Source organism: Pyrus communis, chromosome 9 (assembly GCF_963583255.1).
Source record: "Pyrus communis chromosome 9, drPyrComm1.1, whole genome shotgun sequence".
NCBI lineage: Eukaryota > Viridiplantae > Streptophyta > Magnoliopsida > Rosales > Rosaceae > Pyrus > Pyrus communis.
Window position 1 is genome coordinate 26,297,416 of NC_084811.1, and position 13,965 is coordinate 26,311,380.

Here is a 13,965-nt window from a genome sequence, read left to right on the forward strand (position 1 = left end):
ACTCTCCCTAGTCCCAAATGGGTGCATGGTGCTGCCCATGACGTTAGGTCATCTGGGTTTCTGAGTTGGGTTGATTTATTGGAGTTTTTTTAGAATGCTGGTATGATGTGTAATCGAAATTCTTAACCGTTAATTTAGTGTCTTATATTCAGCTAATGATTAAAAAAAATTAAGTTTTAGACTATAATTTTGTATAAGATTAAAATCCAATTTTAGTCGATAGTACATTTAATCGTCTCATTTATTAGTTATATTTGGATGTTTTATTTATCTTTTTATTCCTATTTTAATGTATTAATTACATTGAAATTTAATTTTCATTTCATTTATCATAATATATTTTAATGTCTACATTTATGCAACTAATTTTTTTTATAATATATAGTCCGATTACAATTTTGTATGTTCTTCATTTAGGTACATTAATACATTTGAATATTTCGGTATATTCATCGATATAAACATATACATGCATTTCGGTACATACATTTTGGTACACACATTTGAGTTTTTTTTTTATTTTATTTTTTATTTTTTTTAGTACAACGATATATTTTACACTAAGGCGACGGGGGTTCGGCTAAGTTACACAATGGACAACATAATTTGGTATCGAATTCGCCATCCACGAGATTCGAACTTAATACCTCTCATTTGAGTATTGACTTTTAGATGCATTAATTCAGTATACTATATTTTGGTACGTACATTTTGGTACATTCATTTTGGTATTGACATTTAAGTACATTAATTCAATATAATACATTTCGGTACATACATTTGGGTTCATTATAATATATTTCGATACAATCATGTAGGTACAATTAAGTTAATTTTTTATATTTCGGCACAATCATTTTTGTACACTTATGTATTTATATATTTTTGTATCACAAATTTCTTTTAATATTTTCTCATTTATGTTCATTTATAATTAAAGAACTAAATATGTGCATATTAATAAAATTAAAATTTAATATGGTGAGATTAAATAAAAATACACATTAAATAACAAAAATTGAATATAAATTTTGATAAAAGTACACTTCAAGGAATTAAATTGATTATGTAATCTAGCACCATGTTTTTTTTTTTAATTTTAATCTTTTGCAAGGACTAATGTTCAAAAACCCTTCTTTTAATGAATGTCATGTGTGGGAGTATGGTACAATTTTCATGATTTATTATCGTACTCTATAATAGTAAAGACAACTTTTACATAAATAAATAATATTGCAATTTTTATTTATTAAAAGTGATATTTTCTATTAACCTACATTAAAGGTAGGGGAGAATTTAAATTTAAAACATATTGAATTGAAGAGGAAGATCCTGACCACCAGACTAATCCACAACTGCAACAAATATTGCACCTTAAAACTTCTATGAACACCCAAAATTAAAAATATCAATTCAATTTAAAAGAAGCGGTCTGTGGATATGTAGTGACTTGTTTGCTAATAAACCTATGAGGACAATGTAGCCTTAATTAAGATCATGACTATTGACATTTCAAAAGTATTGTTAAAACATTTTTACCACATTCATGCTTTAAAAAGAATTTTGACTTTAATGTTCTATATTGTCGCCTATTAAATTTAAATGTATGATCTCATTTGTATTTTGTCAAAAAATTGGTATACCTAGCATTAATCTTCTAAATATTTGATGACAAATGAAAAGGATTATGAAATTTATAAGAAAGAAATGGGAATGTTTGTTGATTGATTGATGATACCACCTCGACACCTCAGAAGGTCATCACATTTTATTTAGTTATCGTTTTAGCTCGGCAACTATCTATCAATTAACAACCACGAAAACAACTGCAGTTTCGGTATATATAACGTACAAACACATATTATATATGAAATGGAATAAAATTATCCTACATTATTGAGACAAGAGTGATTATAAAATTATAGTTTGAAGTAAATGACAAACGTATAATTAGTTTTGTAACTATAAACTTTTGAATAATAATATAAAACAAAACACTTAGTTTAGTTCTATAGGTATCTACGCACACCTCGTGGTAAGAGAAGTGTCATGGCTTGTGGCAAGTGTACAAACATTTGAGCACTTCCTTGTCAACGTCTTCAACCTAAATTTGGAATTTCATGTGCATATATTGTTTTTTTTTTAATTTTTTTATGAACATTGTTTTTTTTTTTATTAATTCAAAGGCTACAGATTCTTGGAAATACAATTGGGGGTATGATGTAAAGAAATAGTCAAGAAATTGACATATTGGTCTTTAGCTTGGCGCATACTTTACATTTATATAAGATCTGAGATAATATAACTCTAATTAAACTAAAAATGTTCTTATAAAAAAATTGATGATGATTTAACTAATCCTAGCCTTCATGCATGCACTCACACACGTGCAGAAGATATTTTTTGAATCACTGCTTGTTATGCGCGACTTACACGTTTTAAATATATTTATATGCGTGAATTGACAAAAGAAAAGTCAAATATTTGAAGTAAATGAATAATCTTAGATCATGCTAGAAAAAACTCCTCACAAACCAATCAAGGTAGCTGAATTCATATAATAAAATTGGTATTTCAATTTCCATCCACATTCTATTGAATTTACATTAAGAATAGATAAAATAATATTTAATAAACAACTGATTGAATCACATTATTGCTAGCTCATTGTGAGGCTAAGCCCTTCCCCTCTCCCTTAGTGTAGATGATATTGTTTGTTCAAAAAAAAAAAATAATAATCATTTGACAACTAATTTAATCACATTATTATGCGCGTGTGAAAGAGCTTTTTTATAACTGGCACGTGTTTAAAAATAGAGAAAATAATATTTAATGAACAACTGATTGAATCACATTATTGCTAGCCTATTGCAAGGTACTAAATAAAATAAAAAAAACTGTACAAAAAGAATTAATTATTAAAAAAACATTGTTAAAATGACAAAAAATACCCCTGCATTATTTGGTGCATTGTTTTGGGGGCATTTTTTTCCAAAACTTTTTGTTGAAGCTTGTGATCCCAAAAGAGGTTGTTGGCTTTATATATGCTAGCCTATTGTGAGGTATTTTTTTTTTTTAAAGGTACAAAAAGAATTAATTATTAAAAACACTATTAAAATGAAGAAAATGCCCCTGCATTATTTGGTGCATTATTTTGGGTTGCTTTTGAAATTTTTTGTTCTGGAAGTATTTTTATCTAAATTATTTTGGTGAAGCTTATGACCCTAAAAGGGGTTGCTGGCTTTATATATAAAGATATACAGTTTTGCGGGCAAAACATAAAGCTAACATGCATGGTTTTATTTCTCACTTAGCACAACAATTTAAGTGATTTTAAGTTGAATTTTTTAAATGACTAGTAAATACCAAATCATTGTGGCTAAGCTCTTATGTGACTTCCCGTATTTCTTGCTTTATCATTGTGAAGAACCATGCATAGTTTTATCTTTTATATATGCAGACAACAATTTCGTTAGAAATGGGATCGATTCAAGGACATCTGAAAGGTTGGGAATATCGAACTTATGCATATTTGATCAAGAAGGTGTACGCTCTTGTTAATTAACCACCTAGATCTGTTAACCTGTAGACATCTTAATGAGTATATTGAATCCAAGTTTTTATCTTGTTTTAACGGCGAGTATCAAACACTAGTGACAATGTCAAGAAAAATAGGAAAATCACATGCATATTTGTACTGTTAGAGTATGAGAATGATTTCACATGGGACAAATGATGCACATTACCTACATCCAACAGGATAAACTCATTAATTGATATAACGTATACACATCACTTGTCGCATCACGTGGTATACACATGATAAAAAAATGTATTCTCACTACCATTTTTATAGAAGGTATAGATGTATTTGTCTAATATATTAATTCTATTCGAATTATTGGAAATACAATGAAGGATAGGGAATCAGGGATGTGAAGAGAACAATTAAGAGCCAAGAAATTGACCTTTCCATGGTGCTTGATTAGCCCATATGTATATAATATATACATACATACATATATATATGCTATCACTCAAAAAAATATTTGCTGTATATATACACTGATGCTTTAACTGCATGGTTTTGTTTTCTGGAATGGATCCAGTTGAGGACATATTTCATGTGTCCTGTTATGAACGCTTGAGACTATATATCGATATTTGCTATGCATAATATTTGTTCGCATGGACACTCTTAACTGCTTTGTTACATGTTGGTCATACTTTCTTGTTAAGTAACCACCTTGATCTGTTAACCTCTCTAGACATCTTAGTCTATTGAATCCAAGTTTTTATTTGGTTGTATCGGCAGGTATCACACTGTTGATGACAATTTCAAGAAACATGGCCGACAATTGGATGCCCAATCCTAAATATATCAAACAGCATTATTAAATAAGAATTTACAAAGCAATCGGTACATTACATGCATGCGTTGATCATCACATATATGAAGGTGATGCACCTTGTTAAATATTTAGAGCAAGAGGCCAAAGACAAAATATATACTTCTATGGTAGGCTTTAAATTATAACCTTCACAAAGTCAAAAAAGAAATTTGACTTTAATGTTCTTTTCTCAATAAATTGTCGTCTATTAAGTTCAAATGCATGATCTTATCTGATGAAGTGAAAACTGAATGTCATTATAATAATTATTTGTCAACCTTTTAAGCAACCATGCAAATTAAGCCTTATGTATGCTTAGGCCATCTCCAACAAAAAGGTCCAGAGGGCTAGAAGGTCGAAAATAACCCGAAAATCGTCTTCAACCGAGGGCTAGGCCAGAGGGCTCGTGGGCCCCACGAAGTCTGAAACGGCCAAAGAGCCAACCGGCTAGCCAATCCAACTAACTAACCAGCCCCGGGCCGAGCTGAATTTTGCATTATTCATGTCGGTTATATCTAACCGGATTGTTTTGTTTAGTGTCGTTTATATCCGATAGGAATGGTAGGAAAACTTTGAATCCAACGACTAGCTGATGTCAGCTAGCCGTTGGATTCAAATTTTTTTTTTTTTGGGCCATTTTTTTATGAATTTAATTTAATTTTTTTTATAAATACCTAAGCCATTCCTACACCATTTCTCACATAATTTTCACAATTCCATACTATCTCACTTCATTCTATTTCAATTCTTCAATATTTTCTTACCTCTTCCAATAATCTTTCCTTCAATTTTTTTCAATAATTTTCAAATGGCCTCATCTGCAATGAAAGGTAGGGTTTGGACCCGAAAAGAAGATGAAGCTCTTTGCAGGACTTAGAAGAGAGAAATGTGAATGTTTGTTGACTGATTGATGATACCACCTCGACACCTCAGGAGGTCATCGAATTTCATTTAGTTATCGTTTTAGCTAGTGCAACTATCTAGCTATCAAGTAACAACCATGAAAATGACTGCAGATTTTTTTTTTTTTTTTTTTTTGGTCAAATGGTAAAATTCATTACCAAAGAAAACAAGTACAATAGGTATATAATATATATATGGAATATAATTATCCCACAAAGGTATTAGTTTTGTAACTATAAACTTTTGAATAATAAAAATATAAAACAAAACACAGTTTAATTCTACATAGGTATCTACACAGAGACCTCGTGCCAAAGGTCGTTGTGCCCTGACTTGTGGCAACTGTACAAATATTTAAGCAATTTCTTGACAACATCTTCTACCCAAATTTGGAATTTCTTGTGCATATATTGTTTTTTATGAATAATTTTATTATTTATTATTATTTCAAAGGCTATATAATAATGTTTATAGATTCTTGGAAGTATAATTAGGGGTATGATGTGAAGAACAAGAGCCAAAATAAGCTGACATTTTGGTCGTTAGCTTGGCCCATGGTTTACATTAAGATCTGAGATAATAATTCTAATTAAACTAACAATGGGAAGAAATTTGAGGTTCTACCATAAAACAAATAGCTCAACATCATATAAATCCTTGTTTGGTTTGGTTTCTTGTCAAAGTGAAACTTTATCTTCATATTCTCGCACAATGTTCTTACAAAAATATGATGACAATTTACCTAATATATAGTTTTGCAGGTAAAACAAAAAGCTAACATGCATGGTTTCATTTCTCACTTAGCACAACAGTTTAAGTGATTTTAAGTTTGATTTTTTTGAATGACAAGTTAAACATTAAATCATTTTGACTGATCTCTTATATGAATTGCCTGAATTTCTTACTCCTTTAATGTAATTATATCGTTGTGAAGAACCATGCTTAGTTTTATCTTTTATATATTTTTATCTTTTATATATGCAGCCGAGAATTCGTTAGAAAACGGATCGATTGAAGGAATCTGAAAGGTTGAGAATATCGAAGATATGCATATTTTATCAAGAAAGGTGTAGGCTTTTGTTATGTAACCACCTAAATCTGTTAACCTGTAGACATCTTAGTGAGTATGTTGAATCCAAGTTTTTATCGGCGAGTATCAAACACTAGTGACAATGTCAAGAAAAATAAAATGAGGGATAGGGATGTGAAGAGAACAATTAAGAGTCAAGAAATTGACCTTTTCATGGTGCTTGAATTACCCCGTGTGTGTGCGTATCTAGTTAAGATTATATCTCTAAAAAAAATATTTTTTTGTACAGGTTGATGTTTTAACTGCATGGTATTGTTTTTTGGAATGGATCCACCTGAGGACACATTTCATGTGTCCTGTTATGAACGCTTGAGACTATCGATATTTGCTATGCATAATATTTGTTCGCATGGACGCTCTAATTGCTTAGTTACATGCTGGTACGTTCTTGTTAAGTAACCACCTTGATCTGCTAACCTCTCTAGTCATCTTAGTCTATTGAACCCTGGTTGTATCGGCACGTATCACGCTAACTAGTGACGACAATTTCAAGAAACATGGCCTACAATTGGAAGCCCGTTCCTAAATACATATGAAACGGCATTATTAAATAGGAAGCTACAAAACAATGTGCACATGCATGCATTGATCATCACATATCTGAAGTTTGATGCCCCTTGTGAAATATTTAGAGCAAGATGCCAAAGTACTTTTAGGTAGGCTTTAAATTATAATATTCATGAAGTGTGGAATGACTCTGAGCTAAATACATACAACATATATTTAGTGACGTCAAAATACATGTGACCGTTAAATTTAACATGTGATAATTTGTTATAATATTATGATAAAATAAGATAATTTAAATTTTTCTGTTTTTTTTCTTTTCTTTTTGTTGCTAAAAAGGAAATGCATTAAAGCGAGAAACCTCGCGAACAACCATATCCGTTACAATCAAATAAAAGTGCCATAGAGGCCTTATCAGAAAGCTTTCAATCCCAGATAAACATATTCGAAAGAGTAAGACCTAAAGTAGTTACAGCATTAGCAACAAAATTTGCCTCTCGATAGACATGCTTCTAAGTTAAGCAGTGGAAAGAAGAAACCAACTATTCAATATCCGCAATTGTATCACGAATTCTCAATGTACATTGCATCTTTCTTCAATCGCATCAATAACCAGTTTTGCGTCTTTCACTAGGATTTTGTGAAGCCTTTCTGCTGTCCAAATCTTAGAGAGCGAACGCTTCAGCTACTGTAATGGTACACATGCCTAAAGAACGAGCACCAACCACTAATGGGCAACCATTTTCATCCCGAACTTTAAAACCAGCCACTCAATTGTTCCTAGCCACACAGCCATCAAAATTAATCTTTGCAAAGCCTGGATCGGGCGGATGCCATTTGTTTATCTCCGTCAGAACCTTCCTGGGATTCCCTCCTATCTTCGAACTAACCTTAAAAAGTCCATCCCAACTGCAACAGCTAGTCAAGGAACCTTAGTAGGATGAGGCTTCGTCTTCCTAAAGATTACATTATTCTTATCATTCCATATTTGCCAGCATATCAATAAGACTTTACTTAACAAAGAAAGATTCTTAGATTCGTCATATGGCAACGAATCAAGCCAACTTGATAAATTGAAACTATTTGTGTGGAGATTTGCCATGTCAACATTAGGGATTGGCTTCCAAACGTTAGTAGCAAAATTGCACTTAGCAAAAACATGATTTTGATTCTCATTATCATTTCCACACAGGACATAAGATTTGTCAATATTAGTTATGAATCTACTCAGCCTGCTCCTTGTTTGGAGCTTGTTTTGAATTTGGAATTAGCTAAACAACTTAACTTTTAGTAGAATAATTAACTTCCATATTTATGTAAGGATTTTCTGCCTATGTATCTAAGATGGTATCACATAAAAATATTTGTTGTTTATGTTGATGTTTTAACTGCATGGTTTTGTTTTTCGGAATGGATCTACTTGAGGACATATTTCATATGTGTCCTGCTATGAACGCTTGAGAATATCGATATTTGCTATGCAAACCATTTGTTCGCATGGACACTCTAACTGCTTAGTTACATGTCGGTCGTCCGTTCTTGTTAAGTAACCACCTTGATCTCTTAACCTCTCTAGACATCTTAGTTTATTGAATCCAAGTTTTTATTTGGTTGTATCGGCAAGTACCATGCACACACTGGTGATGACAATTTCAAGAAACATGGCCTACAATTGGAAGCCCGTTCCTAAATATATGAAACGGCATAGTAAATAAGAATTTACAAAGTAATCTGCTATAATATTCTAATAAAATAAGATAATTGAAAATAAGATTAATAAGCAATGGACGGAGAATTTCATGATATTATATAAATTACCACATTGGGTTCCAAGTTCAAACACCATTCTCTAAGTATAGATTAGTACATAATATCACAGTAAAATCAGAAATGTGTGAAAGTTAATTACTTTCTTGAAAAAGGTTTCCACGCAAGAAAACAAAGCTTAATTATATATTGTGAGACCTATATGATTATAACTACACACAAATAGAAATATATGGAGCAGCCATTCTCGAGAGCTCTGGTTACTTGAACCACAAGGAAAACTTCTACCCACTATAGCCCTAATGCACTCAACTCAATGGGGGAGTTTGTAAGCTTTAATGCGTATACTATATGTGCAGGGATCCCTTGGATTTATAGTGCTCGAATCATAGAGTTCCATCTCACCTAATAGCCAATTACTTTATCCTTACGTCAACATAGAGTCATAGACTCTTTGAACTCCCCTTAGCCTCTGAATATACTATCCAAAACAACTTGTGAGACTACCAATGTTAGTCTAATCAAATCCCTAAATACTAGTTAAATATTGTCACAATAACTACGAGACCAAACCCTAGATGGAAACATGTATCGAGATAACCTCTAATGCTACTAGCTCCCACATGATTAGCAGAAGTACGTAGCGGATGTATTTTGGTCGCGTGGTAACTGGGTAGGGTTTCCATTAATTTCGTCGGCAGGAGGGGACACCCTAACCCTAATACTATAAAAGCATGCATGACGACTGAGAGATTGAGAATAACGACCTATCTTTGTGATGAAGACCCAATAGATATATTACACACATATATTTATAATCACAGGATGACATGTATAAATGTAACAGCAAAGAAGAAGAATCGTATTCTTGCAGAAGAAGAAAGAGTATTCGAAGAGAGAGAGAGAGAAAGAAACAAAGTTTAGACAGAGAAGTGGTTTTTCATTAATAGTTTTTCTTAACAGATTACAATGGCAGTTATCAAAAGTATATATCTAACAAGGTTGCTTACTCCTTAAGTTATTATAAGGATCACAAGATGCTTACACCTGTCACAATTACAATCTTAGGATCACAAGCTGTTAAGCTTGATATACTGTTATCATCCCCCCTCAATCGTAGGTTGAGGTTTGCTCAACTTGAGATTGGAACCGTGTATCTGGAACAAAGGAGTAGACAAACCCTTGGTAAGTATATCAGCAAATTGTTCATTAGAAGAAACAAAATGCACTTGAAGTAACTTCTTGGCAACTTTTTCTCGAACAAAGTGAATATCAACTTCAATGTGCTTTGTCCTTTGGTGCATGACTAAATTGTAAGCTAGTGCTATGGCAGAGAGGTTGTCATAAAACAGAGTAGTTGGACATGACACATCACATTTGAGAAATTGTAGAAGTTGCTTAATCCAGTCAATCTCTGCAGCTGTGGAGGAGAGAGCTCGATATTCAATTTTAGTTGAAGATTTAGAGAGTGTGATTTGTTTCTTAGAAGACCAATAGATGGGACTAGAACCCAAGTAGACCACCAAACCTATAGTAGACCTTTTGTCATTTGGATCCCCAGCCTAGTCAGTATCACCGAATGCATGCAAATCTAAATCTCCTTTACTGAATTGAATACCATAGTCCACTGTTTTTTCAAATATCTAAGAATTCTCTTTATTACTATAAAATGAGATTCCATTGGACAGTGCATAAACCTGATGTACTGAGAAAGCAATATTAGGTCTTGTAAAAGTAAGATATTGCAAAGCACCCACCACACTTCTATACAATACTGGATTATGAAAAGGTTTGCCATCATCCTTAAGTAACCTGTTATAAGGTAGACAAGGTGTGTGACATGATTTGGAGAGAGCCATATTAGTCTTGTTTAGCAAATCTGTTGCATACTTGGACTATGAAAGAAATAAACCAGTGGCACTATGAGTGATTTGGATCCCTAAAAAATAATGTAAGGGCCCCAAATCTTTAATATCAAATTCATGAGCTGAAGACTGGATGACATCTTGAAGCTGCAGTAGCATTGCCTGTGATGATTATATCATCTACATACAACAAGAGAATCACCACAGAATTCCCAACATGCTTCATAAATAATGATGAATCAGAATAAGTAGTGAGAAATCCCAGAGAAAGCAAGAAATTGGTGAACCTCTCATTCCAAGCCCTTGGGGCTTGTTTTAAACCATATAGAGATTTAGGCAACTTGCAGACATGAGAAGGCTATTGAGAGTTTATAAACCCTAGGGGTTGAGACATGTAGACCTCTTCCTATAAAATGTCGTGAAGGAAGGCATTCTTCACTTCAAGTTGCCTTAAAGACCAACCAAACTGTGTAGAGCTAAGATTAATCTAACAGTTGTAAGTTTAACAACTGGACTAAAGGTCTCCCCATCGTCAATCCCTTCTTCTTGATTGAAGCCTTTAGCAACAAGTTTGACTTTTTACCTTAATATAGTACCATTTGCATTTCTTTTAATTTTGAAGACATTTGCACCCTACTAAGTTCTTATTTGCAGGAAGAGGAACCAAGACCAAGTGCCCTGAGAATGCAAGGCTAAGAGTTATTCTTCCATAATTACACACCAAACTGAGGATTTAAGAGCTGACTTGTAAATGGATGGTTCCACTTAAGTTAAATCAACTGATTTCTCATCTGCAACTGTTGAAAGAAATAATTTGGGCTTAAAGATATCACTCTTGGATCTTGTTTACATAGCATAAGTATTCACAAGTAGTATAGAGAGAATAACTTGTAAGCTCTCAAGTTGAAACTCAGTGGATATCCTAGTGTTGTCATGAGAGTTGGATCCAAAGGACAAATCTGTAGCCACAGGAAAAGTAGGAAGAACAGACTGTGTTGAAGTTGTTGTAATGGATTCAACAACTAGGTTTATAGGTCTAAGTGGAGATGATGATATAGTAGGTGACATAAGGACAGGCATAATAGATGCAGTTGATATGGGAGCAACATGATTGTCATGTGTAACAGATGGCATGAGAGCATAAAAATACATACTGGAAGAAATAAAATAGGACTGAGATATGTGTTTGGAAGACAACATGGCATAGAGAAATTCGCTCTCATAAAAAATGACATGCCTAGAGATATAAACCTTCTATTGATTCACCTTATAGCATATGTAGCCTTTGTATCTGGAAGCATAGCCTAAAAAGACACATTTTGTGGTTTTAGGTTGTAACTTTGTACTATTATAAGGTTTCAACAGTGGGAAACAAGAACAACCAAAGATCCTAAGATGATTGATGTCTGGAATGTGTTTAACTAACAATTCAAATGGTGATTTGTTATTTAGTGTTGGAGTTGGCATTCTGTTTATGAGGTAGACATCAACTTGACAAGCAAGATACCAGAATTTGGGGGGCAATGAGGCAGTTTGTAAGAGGGTTATAGTTGTTTCAACAATGTGTTTATGCTTCCTCTTAGTTAAGCCATTTTGTTCAGCGGTATATGGGCATGAAAGTTGGTGTTTAATACCCTTATTCAAAAGAAACTATTGAAATGTCATGCTAATATATTCACCTCCTCCATCACTTTGTAATGTTTTAACAAAAATGGCAAAGTGATTCAACACAAAGTTGTAAAAGGCAATGAAAGTTGAACAAACATCAATTTTATTGATTATAGGAAAAATTCAACAATATCTAGTGCATTCATTAATGAATGTCACATAGTATTTAAAACCCTCTACATAATTACATGGAGAATGACCCCAGACATCATTGTGAACAATATCAAAAGGATGTAAGGACTTAGAGGTAGAAGGAACAAATGGCAATTTACAAAACTTTCCCTCTAGACATGTATGCCACATCACAAACTTGTCATTAGGTATAACAGAGACATTGCACTTTCTTAACATTGTAGAAACTATAGAATTGGATGGATGGCCTAATCTACTATTCCATAGATTAGAAGATACTTGTTGTCCAAGAAAAGCAACTTGTACTTTGGGTTGTGAAGAATGGTGTGAGGCTGGGAGAGGAATATGATATAATCCATTACTGCAAAGTCCCTTGAATAGAATCTTCCATGTGGCTTTGTCCAGGATCCAAAAACAGAAAGCATCATATATTAACTAGCAATTATTATCCAAGCATAATTTATGCATAGATAAAAGATTCTGAGTTCATTTAGGGACATATAGAACTGAATTAAGGCGCAGTGGTTTAAGAGGTGTATGGAGCATGGAAGAACCAATGTGGGAGATTGATAAACCTGCACCATCAACAATTGTTTAGATTATTTCATTGGAAGGAAATTGAGAAGCTAGTGACAAGTTATTGAGATCCACAGTCATATGAGATGTTGCCCAAAATCAGTAAGCCACATTTGTTAAGGGGGAGCACTTGGAATAGTTGATAGAGCAGCAACATGCATAGATGACACTTGCTAAGATTGAATGTTTGCATTTCTGAAGTGACAAAATGGGGCACTGTGATTCCTTTTCCCACATATTTGACATCCTTCTGTAACAAGATTGTCAGTATTTCTAAATCTGCAAGTAACAGCTAGATGTCCATATTTACCAAATATTTGACATGGAGTCTAGGAAAACCTTTATGATCTTGGTGGAGAAGTACCAAGAATACCATGAGCATTGTTATTGAAGTTACCAGACTTTGCAACTGCCAAATCGAGATTGAGAATTATAGTAATGCTTGCCTTTACCCTTGTTTCTATTGTAATTTCACTTATAGCCAGAACCATTAGACTGATAAAAACCTCTTTGAGAACCATATAAACCTCCATTTGAGGAATTACCATTTTTAAAGGAACTCTCATAATGCTGATTATCTTCAAAGTTAGAAGACTTAGATGAACCAGAGAGATTATTAGCCACCATTGCATAAAGGAAATAAGTGACAGGAACATTAGCAATCATTGCTTCTTCAGCAAGTAACTATGAGTGAAGATCCTTCATAAAAATAACATTTTCCCTACCCCTAATAATAGTTCTCAATGTATTATATTCAGAAGACAGACCATTAAAAGTCAAGATCACAATGTCACCGTCATCAAATAAACTCTAGTAGCAACCAAGTAATCACGGGCTTTTTTAATACGTTGAAGATATAAAGAAATGGAATATATACGTTTCTTGATGTTCTGCAACTCAGATTTCATTTGAAAGATTGTAGCACGAGTGACAATGGAGAACTGTTCCTTAAGACGAACCCATAAATCTCGAGCACTGGTACTATCTATAGCACAAGAGATTGCAAAAGGAAACAATGTGGTTGTAATGAGTTGCATGAGAGCCCGATCATGCATCTTCCAAATCT